The sequence below is a fragment of the Penaeus monodon genome, chromosome 8 (genome assembly GCF_015228065.2).
Source record: "Penaeus monodon isolate SGIC_2016 chromosome 8, NSTDA_Pmon_1, whole genome shotgun sequence".
In the NCBI taxonomy this organism is placed as follows: Eukaryota; Metazoa; Arthropoda; class Malacostraca; order Decapoda; family Penaeidae; genus Penaeus; species Penaeus monodon.
Genome location: NC_051393.1, coordinates 46400608 through 46408107, shown reverse-complemented (window position 1 = coordinate 46408107; position 7500 = coordinate 46400608). Strand labels below are relative to the sequence as shown.

The following is a 7500-nucleotide window of genomic DNA, read 5'->3' as shown; positions in this document are numbered from 1 at the left end:
TTTTCATTTTTGTATTGTATGGTCCTCCACATTTTAAGTCATCCAAAGGTCAAACTACCTTAGATAGCTAACAAGTAGTTCAAACGGTCAGTTCGTCAAGAGGCAGGAGGGATAGGTAATTCTAGTCGTTGGCGAGAGTTCACCTTAGTTCACCTTGATCTGACGTAGTGACAGAAACCTAAGTTTCGTTCTGTGCTTGTTCTTCCTTATTTAGAAATGCTATTATTCGCGCAATGTTTTTTGTGCTTGCGCTGTGCCTGCTACCAGAGATAAAGCGAAGACAGCACGTGTTTCGAATTAGCACCCGTCCAACCAGGAGATCTTTGTGTTATTTGTTTATTCAGAACACGGGGTGGTTCATTATTGTTATTAGCAGCGGTCGGATTTTTTTGTAGATATTGTTGGTTTTACTATTATGGGTAACTTCCTGGAATAGCGTCGCATAACTGATTTTGGTTGGTTCCTCTCGCCCGTTAGTACACATGTAGAAATTATGCCGCGGACCCCCCCCCCCCCACATTCTTGGCCCTGACAAAATATAATATACATAGAATTAGTCACTGCAGGGGGCACAACCCCCTGCAACCCCCTCTTGGGGTAAAATCTGAATAAGATACACAAAATCCCGTAATTTCCCGGTACCTTTCATGCTTTGCCCTGCTAACTTATTCAGTCATTTTACTTTTGGTCAGTTTCCCTCATACCGTATAGTCGTGTGGAACTAAAACTATACCGTATAAGATCACATTGTTTCATTTACCAAACTCATTTCTCTCATCACCACTGAATAAAATCTGGCATGACGTCATTGTATGGCGCAATGATACGCGATTCATTTGGTACAGAAAGTGTGACGCCAGGTACCGCACTGTATTCGAACTTGAGTGACACCAACCGGTGAAATGTTTTGTCAGTGGTGTGATTTATCATATGCAAATTTTGTAAAACCATACATTGATCTCCTTGGAAAATCTATTGGCTCAGCACAGCACCATGGACTCATTTTAAAGATATTAATGCTGCAAGCATAAGTGCAAACTGGAAATAAAACAACACGTTTCGGTGTAGGGAAATATGGGTCGGAAATACGGTGATCAGAACGGTCCAGAAGACTCGTGTAGTTTGAGTTTAGTTCGTTAGTGGGGATAGTGTCAGACGAGTGCGGCCCTGTTGTAAACTTTTACATTAGTTTTCATTAGTTTTATATCAGTAAGTTTGTATGGGAGATAGGTGTGCCCCCCCCAAAAAAAAAAAAGTCCAAGTCCTAATCCTCATCCCCTTCAGGCTCAACTAATGACAGCGTGCCTCTGCGATTTCTTATATCACTTCACATCACTTCTATCTATCGCGAATAATCTTCGTGATTTTTTTTACATTATACTTTAATTGCACAGATTGAATAGGATTTCCTTTAAATTGCAAAAGTCGTTAGATTTTCTCAATCTTAGTGCGGTTACTTAAATAAATGTGGTGTCATGACTGGACAGTGGCCGAAGTGCAGACACGCCCATTCCCGTATAAAACCTAATAGCATCGTATATAGCGGCGGACGGACTGCCAACCGTAACCTGCCCTCATGGTTACATGAACCACAGTGTCAACAATTCAGAAACCTTTGCAGACCCCACAACCCCACGTATCCACACGCAGAATATATTAATACTCTTTAGAGACATAAAAGGCGGAGGGGGGTGGAGCAGCCAGGAATCTGCATCGATTATTTGCAATAACACGCAGGTTATTTAATCATTAAATACAATTCTGAATCACCTCTGTACATTTTTTTTCGTTAAAGCAGCAGGATTGTACCCATGGCAAGTTGGAAAAGGAAAATCTGCCGGTACCTGCCCCAGTTCCACTTGCGGACAGCTATCCCGAGGGCGACGAGAATCAGGTAAAGAGTTCAGAATCTCTGTTGCTGTTACCGGAGTGTTTTACAAGCCGCTAACGACATAAGAATGGGTACATTTAGAACGGTCATTAATACCTAATAAATAAAGTGTTAACCTGTTGTTTCTGCGCACCATGAACATTACACCTGAAATGGCGATAATAAATGTTTTGTCTAAAGATAAGAGAGACCATGTATAATAACCAGTTATTAGCAGATTATACTCTGTAACAAACAACAAAGCCTAGTCAAACGTGCGACTCCGCTGCGGAAAGAGGGACACGTGTAAATAATAATAATAAAAAAGAGAGAGAGAAAAAAAAAAAAAAAAAAAAAAAAAAAAAAAAATATATATATATATATATATATATATATATAAAATATATATATATATATATATATATATATATTTTCAAACCGATTGACAGATTTAGGTGGCGCAAGATACATCTATAAATACTAACAAGTCCAGAACGTATGCAGATGCAACGTCATAACGGAAGCGCGACGGTAGAAAGTTAGTACCGTCAAAACCAATATATTTATCGTACAAAGAGATTCAAACAATGAATTGAATGCATTTGAAAAAATATAGGTTAATATTAGCGATAGCGACGCACGGAGATAGAGGAAAGTGAACACTGCCACCTTGTAGAGCTTAACAAATGGAATAGGAAGCATACAGGTAAATGGCGAAAATAGGCCCTGCATAGCAGCGCTCTATGTTTCCCTTGCGAGGACCAAACCAAACGGGACGCGCAACTCATTACTATACCGTATAAAATCACATTGTATACATGGACTATCAAGTAGTCCATGTATTACTACGCGCTTGTGATAACGATTATTTTATAATTACTAGTGTCTGTTTTTTTTCCGAATTCATATATTTGATTCATTCTCTTACTTTTATTATACGTTTGGTAATTATTTACACTATTTTGCATGCGCGTTTTGCCACCGGGAAATTTGACAGGCCGTGCGACGCCATTCGTTGAGAAACTCCGGCGAGAAGTGTTTCATTTTAAGTGTGTTGCGTCGATTCCGGGTCGTTTTGAAAACCATATAGTGGGTATACAGAACAAATAGACATTAGTATCTGTCTCAGCCTGATATCTGAGCCCACCAAAGGCCGAAAAAAGTGATTAGAAACCAAGGAGTTCTAACCATAGACGTAAGCGAAGAAAAGTTCGGTGTTTCGCTATGTGTGGTTTTACCCTGGGGGTCAAAAGGGGCAGAGCCTCCTGGTTAGGGAATATATAGATTGTATTTTCTTAAACCCACGGGGCTTCAGGGGCGTAGCGCCCTGCCTAGGTGTATATATTACCACGGGGGATCTGGATTATGTGAAATCCCGTAGATTTTTACCGAGCGATTGGTTTGATTCCTGTAGAGTCGGTCCGTAAAATTTCAAAGATGGCGGGAACGTCCGTATCGTTTCATTGGTAGATTTTAATCGTATTTTGTGCTTATTTACTTGCGTTCGTCGGACAATGTCTGACTCGGGTTTCGAAAAATAGACTTTTTAACGTTTCATAAATCACTTTCTTCGATTTCTGCAGGTTCCTATTGACATCCAGTGCCATCCATTACCCCCCTCCCTGCAACCCCCGGTTCCCCACGCATCCCTCATGATCGTTGGATAGAGGAAACATATAAGAAATCTGATTTTGGAATTTAGTCTCTGGAGGGAGCGTCGCTCTCGGTAACACGAGGCCTACGAGACAGTTGGCGCTTAAAACGAAGTAGACCTCGCTCTTCTTAGGGCAAGTATAGTGATTGGACCGTATCCTTATTTGACGTTAATCACAACAAAGCTTTACAAGTTCCATGTTGCCAGAATGATCGTTTGACGGAGCCACTCCAATTTCTCTAAGCGCCCAGTCTGGATTCCAATAAGTATAATTAGCGTATATAAATGCATTCCACCGTTAAAATCACCGGGAAATTTGCGAAACGTGTTTTTCCACATAAAAGGTGTCGTTTTTTCCAATTGTGATTTAACCAAAATATCGTCAATTGAAATTTAAATCATACTAATCCTTTCAAAAAGCAACGCAAGACCGCCCACGATAATAAGGATAAGGAATTTATAATTTTGTGCAAGTGTTTTTTCTTTACATCAATCAATTCATCGTAATAGATATTTTTTGAAGTAACTAGATATTGAGTCTGTATCTTTTAATGTGCATTTTGTTTTTTTGCTTCATTTGATTCTTAAGCATTTTTGCTTGAAAATCCATTGTGTTCTGCAGGTTTCTACCGTTAGGCATGACCTCGAGTGTTTGCGTGTGTGTGTGTGTTTCTGACTCCTCTAGCCAGCAAGCTAAGGGCGCTCCTGAGATTCCATAAGCATCGCCGTATGAACCTTCCGATGTTCTTTGCAAAGCGAGGTAAGACAGGGTTTGCACCATGTACCCCCTTGTGTAATTTCTTTTAATGACCTTTAGAGAAACATTTTAATGTAGGATTATTGTATTTTATTCCTATTATGTATTTGTTTTCATCCTGATTATCTTTTGCCTTCGTGATGTTAAATCCTTCAGTTGCCAAACTGTCTTAAATAGTCAAAAAGCAGGTCAAATGGCCATTTCGTCCAGAGGAAAGGGACTTGTTCCGTGTTGCATTCTGTGAATGGGATTGTTAGTTTAATAAGAAATTGTTAATTTCGCAGGGTTTTTATACTTGTATTGTGCTTGCTACCAGAACTAAAGAAAAGACAGTAAATGTTCTTGAGATAGAGTATCTCTCCAGCTAGAAGATTCATGCGATATGCTTTGTTTATCCAAAACCGGGTCAAGGTGATTCAATATATTAATATACGAATACGAGAGGATTATGCTTATATACTTTAAATACTCCCTTAAAAAATGTACAAGCTACTCTGAAATACTCTTAACAAAATCAGAAACCTCTAATAAACTGCTCTCCTTCCACAGGTCTTAGTCTTCGCCTCTACTAATTTTGCATGGTCTTTTCTACTCCGCCTTTCCTTTTCCTTCTGCATCCTCTTGTTCTTTCCACTTCCCTAGTCGTGAACCCTTATCGCCGCAAAATTTTTATCATACTGCTCCCAACTCCCTTAGCCCCTTCCCCTTCTAACAACCTTTCCCTTATGCTATGTCCCAGCAGCTCCCCCTCTCTACCCTTTTCACTACCATACTGCCCTCTAGTGCTGTTCAAACTAACTTTGCCCTAATCATTAACTCATTCTTAACCCTTTTTGCTACATCCTTAACTTTACCTCCAAGCCACATGCTATCGGTATATATTGAATACGCCGCTAATGACCTTAGATGTTGACGCAGCAGAAAATGTTCAATAAATATAATTATTAGTAGAGAGGGAAAAAGGACTTTCACATTACAAAGGAGTGAACGACTGATGCAAAGTAAGGCATTTAGATATCTGGGATCAATATTTGGTGAAGGGAAATGTCAGATTCGTGGACAAAAGATTAAGGAGGGCTAGAAAAAAAACAATGATTTGACTAAAGTAGTTTAAACTGTACGTGAAAATGTATAATATAGTCATACTGGTACTGAAACGCCTTCACTGAAGATACAGATTTTCACTGATGATAAAATAGTGAATGAAAATATAAGTAGAACGACATTGGTTGCAGAATACGAAAGGGAGATACCCAACTCTGTTTTTTTTTTTTAACATTTACTAATCAAAGTTAAGGTGAGTATAGGAAGGAGTATGAAAATAAGAATAAGGAAGAGACAAGAAAGCGAAAGGTTTGGATAGGCAAGGATGAGTGAGTAGCACAGCCGTATAGATATCAACAGTATAAAACCCTCCGGGCGATATACAAGTAATATTGTTCAGGATAAGGATGTGATAGTTGGGTGTTTTAGCGGAGGTTGCGAGGTCAAGAGATAGTGGGAGAAGGAGAGTCATAGTAGTTATCACATCAGCAATAACTAAATACCAATAATATTACTAACACTGATATTGATATTATTCCTAATGTTAATGCTAATAGTAATGCCAACACTAATACTAACAAAGGGAAGACAATTATCATTGTTATTATCGTACTATTTTTATTATTGTTATTATTATTACTATTATACTTATCAGTGTTTTTATCTCCGGATCCGAACTCACGTGACGATCAACAAGAAGGAATGACCAGTGAATTTATTATGGCATGCTTTAGATGTAGAATTGCGATCTACTTCTATATTCTCTTCTTTGTCGCTGTTACCATCGTTATCTCTTTTTTATAATAATTCCATAATTTCTATATTTTTTTCTGTCAACACCAGTAGTTTTTAGAGAGAATTATTGTTCTTATTTTCCTCTATTTTTTTTTTTTTTCTAAGTATCTCCCTTCGTTTCTTCTTTTATTTTCATCCTCTTTATCCCTGCTTCTCCACCACCCTTCTCTCCTGAGCGCGTCATTTATTTTTTAAGTGTTACCTCCTTTTTGTGTAAAAACCGATGTTTAGTTATTGATTTTGTCATTCACTAATTTTTGTCTATATATATTTTATAATTCCCAAAAAGTCATTTCGTCTCTTTAATAATTTTGTATCATGTGTCTTGGAATAAAGTGTAATTGTGTTATGTGATTCTGCTTTTCTTTCAATTACTAATCACGTGTATAAATAATGTAAAAGGTCTTGTGAATAAGAAACGTACGAAAAGAATGAAAATAGCTGAACTATCGAGGAACATGAATCAGTGTAAACTAAAAGAGAAAAGGAGATCGTATGCGTAAATGTCGTAGGGTTGATGAAAATGAATGAATAGAAAACGTGGCACCGCCGCAGGCAATCTCAAGGTCACTCGGTACGCCCAAGTGTTGCTCACCCGCGAGCTTTGTTTATTTCGTGAAATTCGTTTATTATGAGACTTGTAAGATTATTCCTTTCCATGGAGGTTTTCGTTGAGCTTGCAATGCCAGTGAGACTCGTACGTGTTTCCCCGGCCATAACACGCTGTGAAAGGCCCGAAGATATTCACGAAGACTACACACATGTAGATGTGTCTTTTTGCACACTCTTGATTAACACCTGTCTTTAATTATTAAATATTTCGGTTGCACACATCCTTAATCTACTTGTGGCAGCGCATGATTCGGGGAAGGGAAAGATCGGGCACAAATACACACACACACACACACACACACACACACACACACACACACACACACACACACACACACACACACACACACACACACACACACACACACACACACACACAGAAAAGAAGAAATTAACACACCGTGATCAACTTCGAGTGTATTTGATGAGGGAAACGTAATTAATCATGACCACATCATGTGATATCTGAGTTAGTTAATTTACTATCATCATTCATACCATTCCGAGATTTTATTTATTTCTGTTGAAAATATACCCAGGATTTTTTTATTTTTTAAGTCCTATGGTCGGTTTCTTTTCGATGAATCTCACTTGATTTTGAGTGACATCTCACATTTCACTCAATCAATTTTATGCTGATGGTATGGCCACATACCATTTACCATTGTACCTAAAAAAAATATATATATATTTATATTTATATATATGTATATATATAATGTATATATATACATATGTATATATATGTATATACACATATATATGTGT

At 38.0% G+C, this 7500-nt stretch overlaps 1 long non-coding RNA gene across 2 annotated transcripts; it reads left to right on the top strand.

The window, feature by feature from the left end:
* Positions 1-137: 137 nt before the first annotated feature.
* On the top strand, positions 138-4280 carry LOC119575829. 2 transcript variants are annotated; one of them, XR_005229013.1, is made up of 3 exons: positions 138-182; positions 1799-1894; positions 4147-4280. It is a non-coding gene; the product is annotated as an uncharacterized LOC119575829 (long non-coding RNA). The 2 variants fall into 2 exon arrangements; XR_005229012.1 differs by having other exon boundaries at positions 159-182; positions 1796-1894.
* The last annotated feature ends 3220 nt before the right edge of the window (positions 4281-7500 follow it).